Source organism: Hyaena hyaena, unplaced genomic scaffold (assembly GCF_003009895.1).
Source record: "Hyaena hyaena isolate Hyena2069 unplaced genomic scaffold, ASM300989v1 scaffold_854, whole genome shotgun sequence".
NCBI lineage: Eukaryota > Metazoa > Chordata > Mammalia > Carnivora > Hyaenidae > Hyaena > Hyaena hyaena.
Window position 1 is genome coordinate 236841 of NW_024081487.1, and position 18324 is coordinate 255164.

General features: G+C 38.0%; 1 pseudogene; it reads left to right on the forward strand.

The window, feature by feature from the left end:
* The first annotated feature begins 1920 nt into the window (after positions 1-1920).
* The window catches only part of LOC120222254, a 25473-nt pseudogene continuing 9069 nt past the window's right edge, over positions 1921-18324 (forward strand).

Genomic DNA, 18324 nt, shown 5'->3' on the forward strand with positions numbered 1-18324 from the left:
TGCTATAGTTTTGAAACTGAGGCTTGTAATGGCTATCTATAAAATGAGAGACTGAGTACATCATCTCCAAGATTTACTTTCAGCTACACATTTTTATTTTATCCTATCTCTTTTAAATCTTTTCTATCCAAAAAACTAGGAAATTGAATGTACTTGCTCCAATAAGTTCCTTGATTATAATCAGAAAATTTTAGAACTGGGAAAGAAGTAGCTTTACCCTAATGTTGACTAAGTGTATTTTCAAAGTATACTTTTAAGGAAATGATTTTTGGGGTTCAATCTGTCAACCATAGTTTATTATTTTGGCCTCTAAACTGAATAAGGAATTAAATTCCCTAGACAATTTTTTTTGCCAGTCCTCATTTTTACAGGTCTCTTTTCCATGGGGGAAAGAGGGGAGTGATAATACAGATTGTTAAAAAACAAAATGCTATTAAAAAGTATAAAAGTGGTACCTGCACAAAAACAAAAGATCGGCAAAGGTCAATTTTAAGGTCAAGTCTACAAATGTATTAAATAATGCATATATTCCAGGAAGTTTAAATCATGGTTAGCTCAAGGCAACATTACGTTTGCAGTGATGCTACAGAATCCTTCCTGAAAGTGATAGTAATTCTAACTATCTACATGGACACGTTGGAAGAAATAAGCAGACTCTAAGCTACACTTCAATGATCCCCACTTTTTGGAATCCACAGCTTTGAATGAAAGCTGATCTTTCTGGAATGTACTTGATACCTAACTCCATATCTAACTAAAAGGCAAGAGCCCATCAGAAAAATCTTATTCACTTATACCACATGCAAAGCAGATCATCCATTTTTAAGCTGTTCCATGTTTGAAAGTTTCAACTGTCAGTAGGAAGAAGCAGTGCAAACTCTAACTATGACCTAAAACTACCTCCAAATCATTATACATCTGAAATATATCTCCATGTTCTCGCATGAGAGTATCATTTATCCCCACATGAACTTTGAGAAATCTTGGAAGGATAAAAATAACATATTAACATGGTAATCACACTTTGAAGTTCTTGTTATTTGCCAATTGTTTCATATACTTCTTACAACTTTATAAAGAACATTCATTAAAAAAAAAAAAACCTGGGGCACTTAGACAAGCACATTATTCAAAGTCTTATCTAGAAATTGATAGAGCAGAGCTTGTATACAAGTCTATCTATAAAATTCTGAACCATCTTTTTCCCATGGTCCTATTCCCATCCCTCAAAGATCTGCTTGAAGAAGGCAGTACCCAACTTCCCAGGGAGGCTATATTCAGGCCCTGTCAGATGTCAGCCATCATAAATCCTTGTTTCCTCACAGGACCAGATTTCCTTGTATCTTTCATTATTGACAACGCATCTTATTGCTTTAGAATTCTCCAAAAAGTGTTCAGATTATCTTTTCAAAGGATGAGCCCCTTCAAAGATTGTCTTTGCAGTGGTACAGAATGGCTCTTCTTTATACCTTCTGTCAATTTCTTCTCGCTCTCTTTGTCTGTCTTTCCTATTGCCAGATGTGTATTCCTTTCATATGACTGGAGTGCTCACATTCTGTTCTATTTTGGTTTCACACTCTCCATTAACTCTAGCAACTCTTCCATCTCTAAACCTGCAGAGTGTTGTGGAGAAGTGCTTCTTAAACCCTTTCGCTCTCCCAAGCATGCTGTATAAGTCTGTTTATGATGCTGGCATTCACCTTTGGCAGGAAGGAGGAACTCTCCCACCAGCCACTGAAACAGCCTTCCAGTTTCCATCCCCCTAGTTAAGCTTGGCAATGGTATTGTAAATTTTGCCTCTAGGGCACAGCTCTTAACAACTTGCTTGGCTAGGCAATAGGAAACAGACATATACACTGTCTTCTATGTAAGCTGATTTCAGCAGGTTTTAAGTTTCCACATGAAAATGAATGGGTAGAGATGGCAGGGTTACTTTTCAATTTTGGCTCAATCCTCCTCAGGAGGAAGGACTCTCTGCTGGGCCAGCTATGTGGCACATTAATTCTTCAACCCGCCCTTTCTGTAAAGGAGACGATCCTCTCAGGTGAGCAAGCCTGTGAGTAAGGAAACTGGCCTATGAGTCAAAGCACAACTGCATTCTGCTGCAGTATTGCCACTTGAGAAGGAATACCTAGCTAAATAGTTAAAACTTCATTTCCCTCTATTCTAGTGTTTTCCATAATATGCTTCTGAAATATTTATCAAGTGGAAATGTAAGAGTAAATTAATAATTAGGAGTTATCTTAGTGTACCTGTGAAAGACTACAGCAATTTTTTTTTAACCAAATATTGATGGAATTTAGCAGCATCAGGAGCTCCCCAACCAATCTCTGATTTCCAAATGTGGGCATGGGGCTTTTAATTGGGGCAATTTTAGAAGCTAAGAAGAAATATCAAATATCCCAGATCTTTCATATTCATTGAAGATAATTAGACATAATACCGGAAGGAACTTCGTTCCTTGCAACATCTATTTCCATGGCCCCCTCTGCTCTTCAGCTGGTAGTTATTAAGTCCTTGGTATGGAACAGACACTGTGCTGAGCCCTGGGCCTAGAACAGTAAACAAAACCTGACCCAGTCCCGATTGCAGTATGGGGTTGGCATTAACCAGATACTCACAGTGTCTTTATAAGCTGAAATAAACATTCTGGACAAAAAGAATATGGAGTAGATGGAATGTAGGACTGGTGCATGATCAGATCTGTGGTTTCTTTCCTTAAACATAATTGCTGAATGTAGAAAATCAATTGGAAGAAAGCCAAGTAATTACTCATTAGTAAAATATTCTGATGTTGTTCTGCAAGGGAACTGACTTTTGATATTAGTTAATAAAAATACACTCAGAAGAAACCTCATTTTATGTGCACTTGTCTATAACTTTGAAAAAGAAACTTTATATTCTATGTGAGAAACATGTAAGCTGAGCAACATTCAGGCAAAGCTACTCTATGTTCATGGTACTTTTGATGTTCTACTGTGTATTCTTTTCATGCATGTTTTAACTGGAGTTGGGTCTGAGTAGGTGGCAGGCGAGTACCCTTTGTTAAAACATGCTCTACTCATTTGCTCTATGAAGCTTCAGAATATGGCTACCAGTGGGACCAGATTCAACTAGTTGTTATTTCTTAATCAAAGTACTGGGTCAACATGGATTCTCAAAAGAAACCATAATGCCAAATATACTGTCATAATAGAATAGTATAAGAAAATATTAACTTTCTATTGAAAGTGACTTAAATAAAATACATTTCAAAATGTTTAATGAGACAATTCTCTCACCTTTATCTTTCCACCTTTATATAATGTTTTTTATATGTATTGTCTCTGAAAATTCCATTAATCTTCCATTATTCCTTTATAATCTTTTCCTACTTAACCTCAAAGTATTTGAAATGCCACTATATGTTTACCATTTCCTATACAGTCTAGACTTCAGAAAATCTCTAATATCATATTTACTTCCATCCTTTGCATTTTAATCTTTTCTATTTCACAAGATAGGAACTAGAAATACTCTCATTACAAATGTCATATAAGTTTACCACAGAGGGAAAATATGCTTAACCAAAATCAAAATTATTTTCTATGTATCAGTTTATGAATTTGAAAAGTACCGATCACACTAGCAGTACACATATAATTATTGGTTCATTTATGTTGAATTCAAATACATGTAAGTTAGTTGGATAGTTCCACAAAGAGATGCTGTATGATTAAATGTACATTTTCATGTAAATTTTTATAAAAACTATTAACATATCATATAAAGTGCAGATTCCTTAAAATCACACCAAATTTATAAATATTACAAAACTTGGTTCAATGTGGTATTAAACTGAAAGAAATAGAATAAATACAATTAATTTGTTTCCAAAAGTTTTTAAGAAGCATATAGTTTATATGTTTATAAAACATTTTGTGGGTCAGAATCCTTAATATGCTAGTAGAAACATCTGCAGAAAATCTGGTTTTATTTTACTTATTGTGGTAAGGAAACATAAGATAGCCACAAAGGAAAACATATCTTATGAAACCTTAATTTTATGAGCTAGATCTTTGTATTAAAAGGAAATTATATCAATTACAATAACACTTAAGCACTGAAGGGCCTTTCTCATAGAATTATTTTAATATGAAAAGCTGACAACACTTTTTAATAGGAAATGTTTTAAAAGGCATTTCAAAAAAACTTATCAGCAAAATTAGTGCTCCCCATTTTGGACAAGAAATATTGCAGGACATCTGCATTCGCTTTAATATTCACAAAATATGGTATTATTTCTTCAGTTGACCCACAGACTTAAAATCAAATGCTTCCTAAGAGGTGGGGTTGGGGAGGCTAAGCAGGGAAGAGGAGAGGTTCTCCTTAAGATATCTGTCATACTGTAAGAGTATATTCTTTGCCAAATCTACTTTTTTCCCAAAAATTAAATTCCTTCCAAACAACTCACTATAAAAACTGACCTTACCAATAATATACTTATGGGGTTTATAGGGTGCTATGTTTTAAATTTCTTTAATTAAAATCTTCTTACCCTTAATTATAAATAAGAAGGAAGAAACCTACCTTTAAAAAATTTTTTTAATGTTTATTTTTGAGAGAGACAGAAAGACAGAGTGTGAGCAGGAAAGGGTAAAGAGAGAGGGAGACACAGAATCTGAAGCAGGTTCCAAGCTCTGAGCTGTCGGCACAGAGCCAGATGTAGGGCTCAAACCCATGAACCTCAAGATCATGACCTGAGCTAAAGCCAGACACTTAATCAACTGAGCCACCCAGGTGCTCTAAAACCTACTTTTAAAAGTAACAGGGGCACCTGGGTGGCTCAGCCAGTTGAGCGTTGGACTTCAGCTTAACCTGCAGAGGACTCGGGTCATGATCTCACAGTTCCTGGGTTCAAGCCCCACATCAGGGCTCTGTGGTGACAGATCAGAGCCTGGAGCCTACTTCAGATTCTCTCTCTCTCTCTCTCTCTCTCAGAAATAAACATTAAAATTTTTTTTTTTAATAATAATAATCAAGAGAGGTATCTGGGTGGCTCAGTTGGTTAGGTGTCTGACTTTGGCTCAGATCATGATCTCACAGTAAGTAGGTTTGAGGCCGGTGTTGGGCTCTGTGCTGACAGCTCGGGGCCTGGAGCCTGATTTGGATTCTGTGTTTCCCTCTCTCTGCCCCTCCCCTGCTCATGTTCTGTCTCTGTCTTTCCAAAAGAAACGTTTAAAAAAATTTTAAAGAAAATAATAAAACTAATGTAATGAAAAAGGAAAGGCTGAAAGCAAAGGCAAGAACCAGGTACTTTCATTGACTCTTTAGTCACTGATTTGCTATGTGACCTTCAAACATCAAGGAACAACTTGAAGTGTCTCTTTACTTATCTGTGAAGTAAATACATAGTAATGGTTACCAGCTGTTTCCAGAATTAATGAGTTTGGGTGTGATCCTCCCATGTTACAATAATGCATCCCAGCAAGGCTTGCCTGAGCCTATCATCAAAAAGGATAGGGTATATCAGGAAACATCAGGTCTGTGTCAGACATCACACAGGCCTCTGGGCTGGAGGGAATCCAAGATGGCAACTAGGAAGATCCTGAACTCACCTCCGTCTGCAGACATACCAATTCTATAACTACACAAGGAATAATTCCTTCAGAAAGACCTGAAAACTTGCTAAACATTTCCTTCTCAGCCACAAATAAGAAAAGGTGGGGAGGCTGAGATGTGATCTTGTCATAAACCCCAGCACAAGCACAGCAACCCACAATCTGGAGGGAACTTATAAATCCAGAGCTTTTCTCTCAGGAGGGAAAGGCTGGTACCCCATATCAGGCACCCTAACTTTTATGATCTGCACCTGAGAGATGAGACCCCAAAATATCTGGCTTTGAAAACCAATAGGGATGTCCCACACAAGACTGTAGCAAACTGAGAAGCTGCCCTTAAAGGGCTCATACACAGACTCACCCTAGGACCCAGAACAGAAGTGGTAGTTTGAAAAACACTCAGTGTCCACCAGATGGGCAGGGACCTGTTAGGAAACTCTCTGGGGACTAAGGAGCAGACAGGTCTAATTTTCAAGCACTTTCTCTACCTTGTTAAAGCTAACATCAGGAAACTTTTTTTTTTAATCCTCAGTGGGTGCTATCTTCATGCTCCCCCATCTGCAATGCCCTACCATGCCAGTATCTCTGGGGTGGTGTGGGGCCTTTATATACACAGCTGATGTGCTGGTTTTTACATGTGGTGTCCCAGTTTTTGCAGGTACAGCCTGAGGATCCCCCTTTGATCTCCTGGCTCTGGTGGCCCTGGGTCCCACAGAACTGTAACAATCAGAGAGACAGTTCTTGGCAGACCACCACACTTAGGGCACTGCACAGATAGCAAACTAGAAACACATCCCCAGTTTTTCTGATAAAGGGCCTATTTAGTTGTCTGGGAGTTTGGCCTGAGGGGCAGCCTCTGGTTGAGCATGCTTAAAGGAGCCTAAAGAGGTACTCAGGGAAGGAGGCCAGTGGATTCAGTCTTTGTACTTTCTCCCTGCCTTTCTCCTTCTCACTGGTATCTTCCAGGAAGAAACTTATGCCCTTGTCTAATGCCGACTTTTGCAGCTCTTGCTAGGGGACACCTTTCCATCACTTGGTTCTGGTGGCCAACAGGGGCTTCTCCTCATGGGTCCCACAGGACTTTGTATATTTGCATATGTTAAAAGTTGCTGCCGGAGGGTCTGGCTTTTAATAAGCCTGAATTAGATGCTGAGATCTCTCCCTTTGGGACGCTGATAGGTCTTATCAGGTCCTCACAACTGGGAGCCATGAAAAACAAAATAGGCTGCTTAGACAATTACAAGGCTTCAAGAGACTACCAAGAGCTAGGGCAAGGCTGAATGATAAGGTTCACCTCTCCTACATGAGGCCATTCTTTCAAGACTGGAAGAGGTGGATGCTATGCTTAATACACAGAAACATAGAGTCAAGCAACATGAGGAAACAGGGGAATATGTTCCACATGAAAGAACAAAACAAAACGTCAGTATAAAAATGAAACAGAGATAAGGAATTCACTTGATAAAGAGTTCAAAGTGATGATCATAAAGATGCTCACCAAAATTGGGAGAAGAATGAATGGACACAGTAAGAACGTCAACAAAGAGAAACCATAAAGTACTAAATACAAGTCATAGAGCTGAAGAATACAATAACTGAACTGAAAATGACACTAGAATGGTTCCACAGCAGACTGAATGAAGCAGAGGAAAGGATTCTACCAGCAGGTGAGCATGCAGAGAATGAGGCTGAGTGCACTGGGAGAGAGGCCCTTTTTCCAGTCACTGCATCTAGGAAGAGAGGTCAAAAATTCAAGGGGGGAGAAAATAAGAGAAAAGAGGGACTCATAACTAGCACATTTTTGAGCACCTACTGTAAGATACAGATAGCCATAGTACTTCAGGGTGAAATTATGACAATTAAAGAATTTGACTCTTAGTGGAGAAACCTTAGCAAAATTCCTGAAGTACGAAAGTGCTAAAAAAATGTTGTTACTTTTATGGAGGCGACATCAGATACAGACTGACTAGGTTTAGATCCCTATTCGAATGTACTATCTGTGTAACTAATTAATGAATTTCCCTTTGTCTCAGTTTACTTAATTATAGAATGAAGGTAAAGATACTACCGACTCCTAGGGTTGATGCAAGGACAAATATGTTGATATCTGCACAGCACAAAGAAGGCTGTCTGGCACTACTAAGTCATTGAAGAAGTGTTACAGTTACAGTGAGCTTCTCACTTCCTGCCAGATACTGTGCACGATGCTTTCACAGCATTATCTCATTTTCCATGTCCAATTAATGTTCTCTAGGGCAAAAAAGGCTATATGGTAATTTGTATATGCTAATTTGTATAATGGCATTATGTTTTGATTCAAAGAAATCTAATAGAAAATAATTTTTAAAGTAGATAGCACTGTACAGTATGCTATTATTAATCTCTAAATACCCTAATAAAAAATATCCATTGGTGTTTTATTTAGTCCCCAAATCTGGGGGACTCACTGTTTACTCACTATATGCAGATTTTGAAGAGATCTCTTTCAAAAAGCTCTTCTCATTATCTGACAAAGGTTAAGGTAAGAATAAACTTTCTACCAAGTACATTATATTCATTACTTTTATTGCCAGGAGACTTTTTCCCTCCAGTTTTGGATCTCCTTCCTAAAAAGATGTTCAGCTTCCTGTTTTCTCCTCACTTTGGCCTCCACAATCAGTTCATGTTATTGTTTCGATTCTCATCTCAGGATGCTTCTCCTTTAGGAAAAGCCTCCATCACCTGTTTTGGATTCTGTTTCTCCCTCCCTCTCTGACCCTCCCCTGCTCTTGCTGTCTCTCTCTGAGAAATTTAAAAAAAAAAAAAAATTTAAAAAAAGAAAAAAAAAAGGAAAAGCCTCCATCAATTCTGACCCTTTGTTGTCTGGCTTTGTATCATGGCCTGAATATAAATAGAATCAAATTAACCATGGCAGGGAGACTGTTGTACAACAAACCATACCCAAACTGAGTAACCTGAAACAACAGCCACTTCATTTGCTCATGATTCTGTGAATAAGCTGGGAAATTCTTCTGGTCTGGGCCAGCTTGATGGATCTCTAGAATCAGATGGTAACTCAGCTGAGGCTCATGGTCTAGAATGGCCTTATTCATAGCTAGTTGGGTCTAGCAGGCCTCATCTCTGGAAGAAGGGACAACCTATCTCTGCTTCATGTAATTCCTTATCCTTCAGTAGGTTATTCCTGGTTTCTACCCACAAATTCTGAAAAACAGAAAGAGAAAAGGCAAGTCCCCAGATAAAAGCTCTTTTTAAGCCTCTGCTAATATCACGTTTGCTTGTGTGTCAAAGGAAGTGACACAGTCAAGCCCAGATTGGAGGAGAGCAAAAAAATAGATTCCTCCCTTTGATTAGAGGAGTTTTGCAAAGAGACAGCATGAAAAGATAGGGACATTTATGACTAGTTTTCACAGGAAGCTAAAAAAATCATTAAAAAGGCAAGACATCACAAATATTGGGAAAAATAAAATGTTTGATATTTGAAAATTCAAAGAAGCATTAAAGTGATTATAACGGAAAAATCAGTACTGGGTTAGATTTCTTTACACTTATAATGATATAAGATCTTGATGTTTTAAATCACATATGGAGGAAATATGGGCACCAATTTCTTTTCATTACTTGGTGTCATAGTACATTTGTGCTGCTAAAACAAAATGCCATAGACTGGATGGTTGGGGTCTGATTGCTCCCACACCCGAGTTTTAGACACATAGATACACATCATCTTCATAGTATTCATCATAATTGTAACCAATCACCATTATCAATTCTCCCAGTAAACTGCAATCTCCCTGAAGACATAGGCCACAGCTGTTGTGCATATCTCCAATGACTGACCAAATAATGGATCCCTGATAGGGGATAGTTGAATGAATGGCAAAGTCGGAGAGAGGAAAGAAGAGGTAAACACACAAACATACTTTGAAATTGATGGAGAGGATGTGAGCTGAGTAAGGGAATAAATAGTAGAGAGGCCTGTCTGCACAACGTAACAAAGGAAATGATTATCTACTGAGAGAATGATAACAAGTAAAGATATATTTGGTAGGAATGAAAATAGAAGAAGGGCATGAGGAAAGATTTCCCATGTTAAAGGATTAGAAGGCCCAAAGTGAAATTGAGACCAAGGGTGACTATACTGGAGATAAATGGGACATGGGGCAATCAAAGAGTTTGATAAATCAAAAAGCCAGAAATAGTATGGTAGGCCTGGGTAAGAGGGGCACCTGCCCTGGGTTCCCACCCTGTGAAGGACAACTGTCTGGCCCTCATCCAGACCTGCTCCTTCCCAAAAGGCAGGGAGCCCACCTAGAGTCCATATACTTCTTTTTAGATCTTATTTGGAATACCTGGGACTCAGAAATTTTGTGTAAAGATTACTCTATGTGTCTGTCCTCCCGAGGGTGAATCACACAGCTATAGTATACTTTCTGTACCAAGGGGAGAACAAGGCAGATCTGTTTTAATGGCAGTTTGGTCGTGTGGTCTGGAGTATCTACTCATTTTTACAAGAGTCTTGTGGCACAGAAGCAGGAGCAGAGGCAGAAAGAAAAAGGGATGAGCATGGGCTGGGGACCACCCAAGCCACCAGCCAGTGACATGGAACTCTGACAACTCCAGGAATTCTAATCTTGAATCAGGCTTCTAGGTCAAGTTATATCTTTGTTCCCACATTTATTCCGTTGTTCTCTTTATAGTAAAAGAAAATGCAGGGTTTCTAGGAGAGAAACAAGGCAGATACCAGATAAATTGATGAAGTCAGAGATTTCAAAGTGAGGCTTGACTGATTCTTAGTTTGACGTATAGCTGTTAAATATTTAAATATACGGCATATAGATCTCTATTTTTAATCTTGACAGCAGCTCTGCAATGTTAGAGGCTGGCCTAGCCAGGATGTTTACCTTATATTAGAAAGCTATGATTCTGAAATGATCTTTCACTATAGGCTGGTTATGGACTTCTTAATATCCATAACTCTTATTTTTCTGTAGAAAGTTAACAAGACCGTTCCACAACCATTGACTTAAGTTTAGAATTCCACCTACTTTTTTCAAAGGATGCTGAGTCATGCCTTTGCTCTAAGGGTTTTCTGACCTCATAGAAATGAAGAAAATTAGGGAGAGATGAGGAACCTACAAATATATGGTATTTGATGATTTCAAAACTCTTTTATGTATATTGTCTCAAATTTGGTTCTTAAATCCACGCTGTCAAAATAGATAGGAAAGATATTACTTCCTTTCTTGACAGCTGAGAGCAACTGAAACACAAAGAGATTACACCACGATGGATAGTAGAACTTGAATCTGAAGCCAGTCTTCAAATATTTTATATTTCATGCAAGGAAAGAGGTGATGTATTTACAAAATTCAAGGGTTTTTTTTTTCCCTTAACAAAACAAGATATGTAAACCTGTCGTGAATACATATATGTGATCTCATGATGAGAAGATAGTGTAGCATTTTTTTAAAAGAAATAAATTCCTCTAGTTGGCTTCTGTTTGAAATCTCTGACTTCATCAATTTGGCTGGCATCCAACTGGCTTATGCCCTAGAAATCCTGCACTTTCTTTTATTAAGGGGAGAGAAAAGGAACTAAACGGGAAACAAAGGATATAATTTTAAGTTTAGTTTTCATCTAACTCTTTATTTTTACTTGAGGTCACTGAGGCTCAGACAAGCTAAGTGAGTTGCCTTAAATCTCAGAGAGAAAAGGAAGAACTAGACTATGAAGCCCTATCTGATTCAGATCTCTGAGGCTTCCCCTCTCTCTGTGTCCCATGTAATAGTCTTTACTCCCTCCAAGTAATTTTATTCTTTTCTCCTTAATTTCTTGTCACCTTCTATTCTCTTTAATATGTCTCTGCTCAGTTATTCAAACTTACTAGTTTGAAACAATATATAAGAAATGCAAACGGGTGCCTGGGTGGCTCAATAGGTTAAACATCCGACTTCGGCTCAGGTCATGATCTCATGGTTCATGAGTTCCAGCCCCACATCAGGCTCTGTGCAGACATCTAAGAAGAGCCTGGAGCTTGCTTTGAATTCTGTGTCTCCCTCTCTATCTCCCCCTCCCCAGCTCACAGTCAGTCTGTCTCTCAAAAATAAATAAAATTAAAGAATGTTTCAAAAAAAGAAATGCAAACATATCTTATATGTTAACCTACACATTTTGTATATTATAGTTCTGGTGTACAAAGTATTTTACATTCTTATTTTCACTATGCATTACATTATATGCATATCTTATGTCCTATTATATTCATAATTACAATTTCTAGTGGTCATAGCATTGCATCAAGTTGATGACTCATAATTTATTTGACCCACTTTTACCACTAAAACTATTTCAATATTTTTATTATAGATAGTGCTCCTATGACCATTTTTATTAATATACCTTTTTTAGTCTATTGAATTATTTTCTCAGAATAAATGTCAAAAAATTGTATTATTGAGCTAATGTGTGGAGATATTTATATAGTTTGTATGTGATACTGTGATATATATCACTATGTTGGTTTTTGAAGAAGGTACATCAGAACAATGCTCTCAACAGAGTACGAATATCATTCCAATTTTACTAATAATACATATTACATACCATTCTTTATACCAGTTTAATAGGTATAAAAAATTATGATACTGTGCTTTACTTTATATTCCTTTCATTATAAATAAGATAACTATTTTATCTGATTAAGCCTGCAGGAGACCTTCCCCAACAGGACCAAAGACGACTCAAGACATGCTTTCATTCATGCACTTGAATCTCAGGAGGTCAGTGCCTCCCTCCGCAGGCTCATGTAGGCAGGGTTAGAGTGCTCAGGGCACCCCAATAACTTTATTAAAATGGCTCTTCACACATACCCTTCAATCTCCAGATACCCTGACCCTTTTATTATCCTTGCAAGTATAAGAATGTTAAGAGTTGTCAAACTGGTTTTTAATAATCTCCTTTGAAAATTGGCATCTTGTTCTGGCATACCTCTCTGGAAAAATCAGAGTTTTGAATCTTGGTGCCTCAGTTAAAACTTCTGATTTAATAATCTGTTATAAGTATTTTATAATCATCTATCATTGAAATCTCTTTATCATTTAAAAACCAAAAATAGAATCATTTCCTCACATATATTTAATACAGTCCTTTAAATTTTCTGTCAGGTTATTTTAAAAATATTTTTTAATGTTTATTTATTTTTGAGAGAGAGACAGAGCATGAGCAAAGGAGGGGCAGAGAGAGAGAGGGAGACACACAGAATCTGAAGCAGGCTCCAGGCTCTGAGATGTCAGCACAGAGTCCAACGTGAGGCTTGAACTCACAATCTGTGAAATCGTGACCTGAGGTGAAGTTGAACGTTTAACCGACTGAGCCATCCAGATGCTCCCTGTCAGGCTTTCTTTAATTTTTTTTATTTAGCTCTCCAATTTCAACCAGATATGCTTTTCTCATGTTATGTGCTATAAGATATGGATTAATCTTTCTTAGTGTGGTTATATAGTTATCCAATTACTATGTCCATCATTCTAAATGCTTATTTTCTTTTATTTTGGAAAGTTTATTTTCACATATTGTTTTTCTCTAGGATTGGATCAGTTTTTGGCTTCTCCTTTCTTTCACTAATCAGCATTAAGTTATTGTTATATAGTAATAAGTTCTATCTATGGTTGGTGGGACCTTTTGGTCATTTGGTAAGAGTTTGCCATGCATTTGGTAAGAGTTTGCCATGCATATAAGAATAGTTCACAAACTAGGAACTTTCAAACCAAAATGAGTGGAATAAGGCTCAGAGGTATATTGTTATAAGATAGTGTATATAGTAACAACACAGAGATTGTGTATTGTTTACAATGATTGCTACGGCATTAGACTTTTCCTAGTGATAGGGGTTAGGTTAAAAGTGGTTACCTCATGTCGATTTGGGGGCACATCTTGTTTCATCTATGTTACTCTTCTGTTAAATATTATTGTACGTTGAGTTCTGAATTATCATCAGACTGAGGTTTTGATTGGAATGACATTAGAATACAAATCAATTAAGGACCAATTATAATAGGAATAACAAATTAAAACAAGCATTAATACTGCTTTCAATGGAGGCACATGGGTGGCTCAGTAGGTTAAGTTTCTGACCTAGGCTCAGGTCATGATCTCACACTTTGTGAGTTTGAGCAGTGCTGACAGCTCAGAGCCTGGAGCCTGCTTTGGATTCTGTCTCCCTCTCTGCCCCTTCCTTGGTCATGCTTTCTCTCTCTCTCTCTCTCTGTCTGTCTCTCTCTCTCTCTCTCTCTCTCTCTCTCAAAAATAAACAAACATTAAAAAATTTAAAAAAATACTGCTTACAATGGACCAAATGCTGTTCTATTATAAATTATAAAGCAAATGTGCTTTTAAGTATTAACCCATTTAATTCTAAAAACAACAAATAATTCTAAAAAAAAACAAATAATTAACAAATAATTTAATTATGGGCCCCATTTCATCACCTCATCCTGCATCAACAACTTTTTGATAGCCTCATCCTGGGAAGGATGCATTTCCCACCCTTTGACTCTGGGCATAGTCATATAGTTTGCATTGGCCAGTGAGTTGTAAGCAGGTAAATGGAGTGTTGACATGTGCTTGCTTGGTTGGGCTTGCTTTCTTGAGCTTCAGCTATGCCTTGGGAAGAACATATGTCCATCCCACTGATCCCAGGAGGAGATGGGAAACAGCTGGAGCAGAGCTGACCCAGCAAATGCTCAAATCTGTAAGAATACTTTACTGTTGCTTTAAGCCATTGAGTGTGGTGTAGTTTGTTAAGCAACATTGTTTGGTGATAGATAAGTAACACACCACTATGGAGTAGGTGTTATTATTATCCATATTTTACAGATGAGAAAAATGAGGCGAAGAGAGGCTCAGTAAGTTACTGACTAGCAAGTGGGCTAGTGCTAAATATGACTTGATAGTGTCTGTTTTTGATCATTTTTATAACACTGAGTCCTTAGCCCGGAAAAAGTTTCTTCAAAACCATCTATTTAAGTATCTTCAACTTCCAATACAAATATATACTTTTCTTTATAAGGACTTTACACATCTCATCTAGTTTATTCTAACATTTATATGATTTGATGATTGTCAGTTTCTTTGAACAGATTTTGAGCTAAAGTCCTTTTTTCTTTTCAAGCCTACTCTGTTCATCAATGCTTCAATACTATAGAGTTCTATCACTGTCGCTGTTGGTAAATTCAGAGAAAGAAAAAAGCTTTAGTAAGTTATTTGCAGAGACCTTATTCCAATGAATTAATATCTACTGTGTTCCTCATCTATCCTTTTCCCTCTTGACTTTATTGACCTTTCTCACTTACTGGTGTGTTCGTTCTCTGGTCCGTGGCTATTTGATATTCTGTTCTCTTATGATGTCTTTCTCCTGTTTTCCATCTCTTTGTACAACCGTCTGATGTAACTTAAGCTTGGTTTCTTCACATGTAAAATGTTAATAAAAGCATCTGTCTGCATAGGTTGTGGAGAGCACTGAGGTAGTGTATGAAAAACCACAAAGTATAGTGCCGGCACCATCCCATTACTGAGCAATGTTCAATAAAAGTTGCCATCTTTGCGGTTTTATTCCTCTTGCTACTTCTTGGTTTCCTTATGGGCTCCATTTCATCTTCCGTATCCTTAAAATAGTTCCCCTTTCTCACCTCTTATTTCCTATCTTCCCTTGGGAAATTTTACCTACCATATATAGATGTGGATACAATTTTCTCTTCTATGTTCTGTTCCATGAGGTCCACCTATCTATGGCACTCCTCTACTGGGATCCTTCACAGGTCTCAAGTTCAATAACACCAGAGTAATTTTTTCCATCTATTCCTCGAACTTGCTAGTCTTTCATGACTCCTACCATTATAAATGATACTCCTGGGGCACCTGGGTGGCCTGGTTAAACATCTCACTTTGGCTCAGGTCATGATCTCATGGTTCCTGAGTTCCAACCTTTCCGGGCTTAAAATACAAAGCCTGCTTCCCTCTGTCTCCCTCTCTCTGCTCTTCCTCTACTCTCATGAGCATGCTGCACTCTCTCTCTCTCTCAAAAATACATAAATGTTTTTTAAAAATTAAAACAAATAAATAAGGAAATAAACAAATGGTACTACCATTCAGGCAATTTCCTCAAACCAGAAACTAGGCACACTCATTTATTCCTCCCTCATTTTTATTCTCTAATCACCAATTTCTCTTGGTTTCACCACTGAATATTGTATAAATTGATATAATTTTTGTTCTTCTGATTTATATGATTCTTATAGTCTTTAATTCATATGATTTTTATAAATTCATACAATCCACAATTGGGAATGTGCTATTTTCTGGATGCCAGATCAGGCACTTATTTTACTTAGTAAACTTGACTCTAGATTTCACAGCTATCTAACCTCATTGAGACCAGACACCAGCACATTTCGATCGCAGGAGGTCAGCACCTTAGACCTTTGGCCCATGTGACTGGGAGAATACTACAAGTCCTGCTGAAAGATACCACTATGCACAAGCTGGCTTTGGAACTTGGGTTTTCCTTCCAGTCCTTTCTGTCAGTGCATGTGAACTCAGCAGTGCCTGCCCACACTCTTGCCCCTGTCATTTGCTCACTTAAGGTTTAAAGTCTTTCCTTTTTTCTTGATCCTGGTGGCTTGGCTATACCCCAACTTTAATTCTTCCTGCCATCTTACAGAAACTCACTGTTCAACACTCAGATGTTCTGACTCTACATTTCTCCACCCATTTTTCAGCTGTGTTCCCCTTATTACATTTGATAGATGGCACCAACCTCATCCATTAAGCCATCCTATTAAAAATTTTTTGATGCTTTAGCTTCTAAGTCAGTGGTTTTCAAAATTCTATCCACACCAGAATCAGCTGGAGAGCTTTTCTTAACATTAATATTCTCAAACTCTGGATATTTTGATTTAGATCTTGGGTGGAGCTGGGAATTTCCTCATTAAAAAAACAAATCCTTAAAGGAGTCTGATTACCAGCCAGATTTAGAAATTGATATTCTAAACAGAAAATTGCTATGTAAATAATATAGAATTTCACTAAAATGTAACCAGTAAGAACAGATTTTTAAATTGTGGAAATTACCAGGTTTCTCATTGTAAAAGTCTTGTTTAAAAGTCTACTTTCATGCATAAAAAAATCTTTTCTTTGACAGTTTAGGTTTTCTGAGTTTCTAAAGTCAAAAACCTTATTGCTCTTGAGTAGCTACATTTATACACGGCTGAAACTTTAGTGTCACTCACATTACTCAAATTATTACCACTTATTTCAACAGAGACTTCCCAAGAAAGGGCAGTAAGTGATCTTTATTTAACAATTACTTAATCAGCTACTTAACCACTCTAATCAGAGAGCTCTTGTTTCTTGTGACAATGGCTCATAGCAGCTTTAGTTCTGTAGTCTTATTTTTTAAAGTTTATTTCTTTTGAGAGAGAGGGAGAGAGAATGCAAAGGAGGGGCAGAGAGAGAGGGGCATCCCAAGAAGGCTTCTTGCCATTAGCACAGAGCCCAATGCAGCTCGATCTCATTAACCCTTGAGATCATGACCTGAGCCAAGATCAAGAGAGGTGGGACATTTAACCAACTGAGCCACCCAGGTACCCCAGTTCCGTAGTCTAATAAAGATGAATAAGGAGTTTATTATATATAATGCATATCAAAATGACTATTAGAATAAATGTTTCTTTTAGACTGTGCATAAATTTAAACTTGATGACTATTCCTTCATTTTTAAGTACTTAATGTACTTATAAACCCAAACAAGAAGCAGCTGAGTTTTAAATCTTTTTAAAAGTCTATAAATCCCTGGAGTGACTATTTTCACAACTTTTTAAACCTACATTTAAAAATTTAGCTGTGGGGTGCCTGCGTAGCTCAGTCAGTTGAGCTTCACCCTTGGTTTTGGCTCATGTCATAATCCCAGGGCTGTTGGATCATGCCCTGCATCAGCTCCTTGCTGAGCATGGAGCCTGCTTAAGATTCTTTTTCTGTCTCCATCTGCCCCTCTCCTCCTCTCATGTTCTCTCTCTCTCTCTTACTCTCTCACAAATATAAGTAAGTAAGTAAGTAAATAAATAAATAAAATTAGCTGTATCTTTTAAGCATTTATGTAAACTTTTAGTTGAAAATAAATGCCTAGCCACTCTGGAAAACAGAATGGAGTCTCCTCAAAAAATTAAAAATAGAACTACCCTGAGGGGAGGGGGCAAGATGGCGGAGAAGTAAGGAGCTCTGTACTTGCACTCGCGCCCATACATCACACAGAAAAGATCTGAAGCCATTGGAAACCTTACAAAACCTGAGAGATTGGGAGAAAAAGGACGCAGAATCCACTGAGAGAGCCTTCTAACGTGAGTGCGAACCGGGGAAGATAAAATCGGGCCGGGATCGGAGACTCCAGGGTGGGAGGCGATCCCCCTCTACCCTCTACGGGGAGTGAGAGGGGAAAAGGAGAGAGTTGGAAACAGAAAAACCTCCGCTCGGGGGGGAAAAACCTCCGCTCAGTGCATAGAAAGACCGTACTTGCCAAATACCTGCACGCCAGGTCCCCTCGCGCCAACTGGTCCCGGGGGGGCTGAGCACACAAACTGCTTCTTTGTGCTGGCTCCTGGTGGCTGGACTTCAGAGCAGCGGCGCACCTGCCGCCATTGTAGCTCCCGGGCGGCTGGGGCCCCTGAAAGAG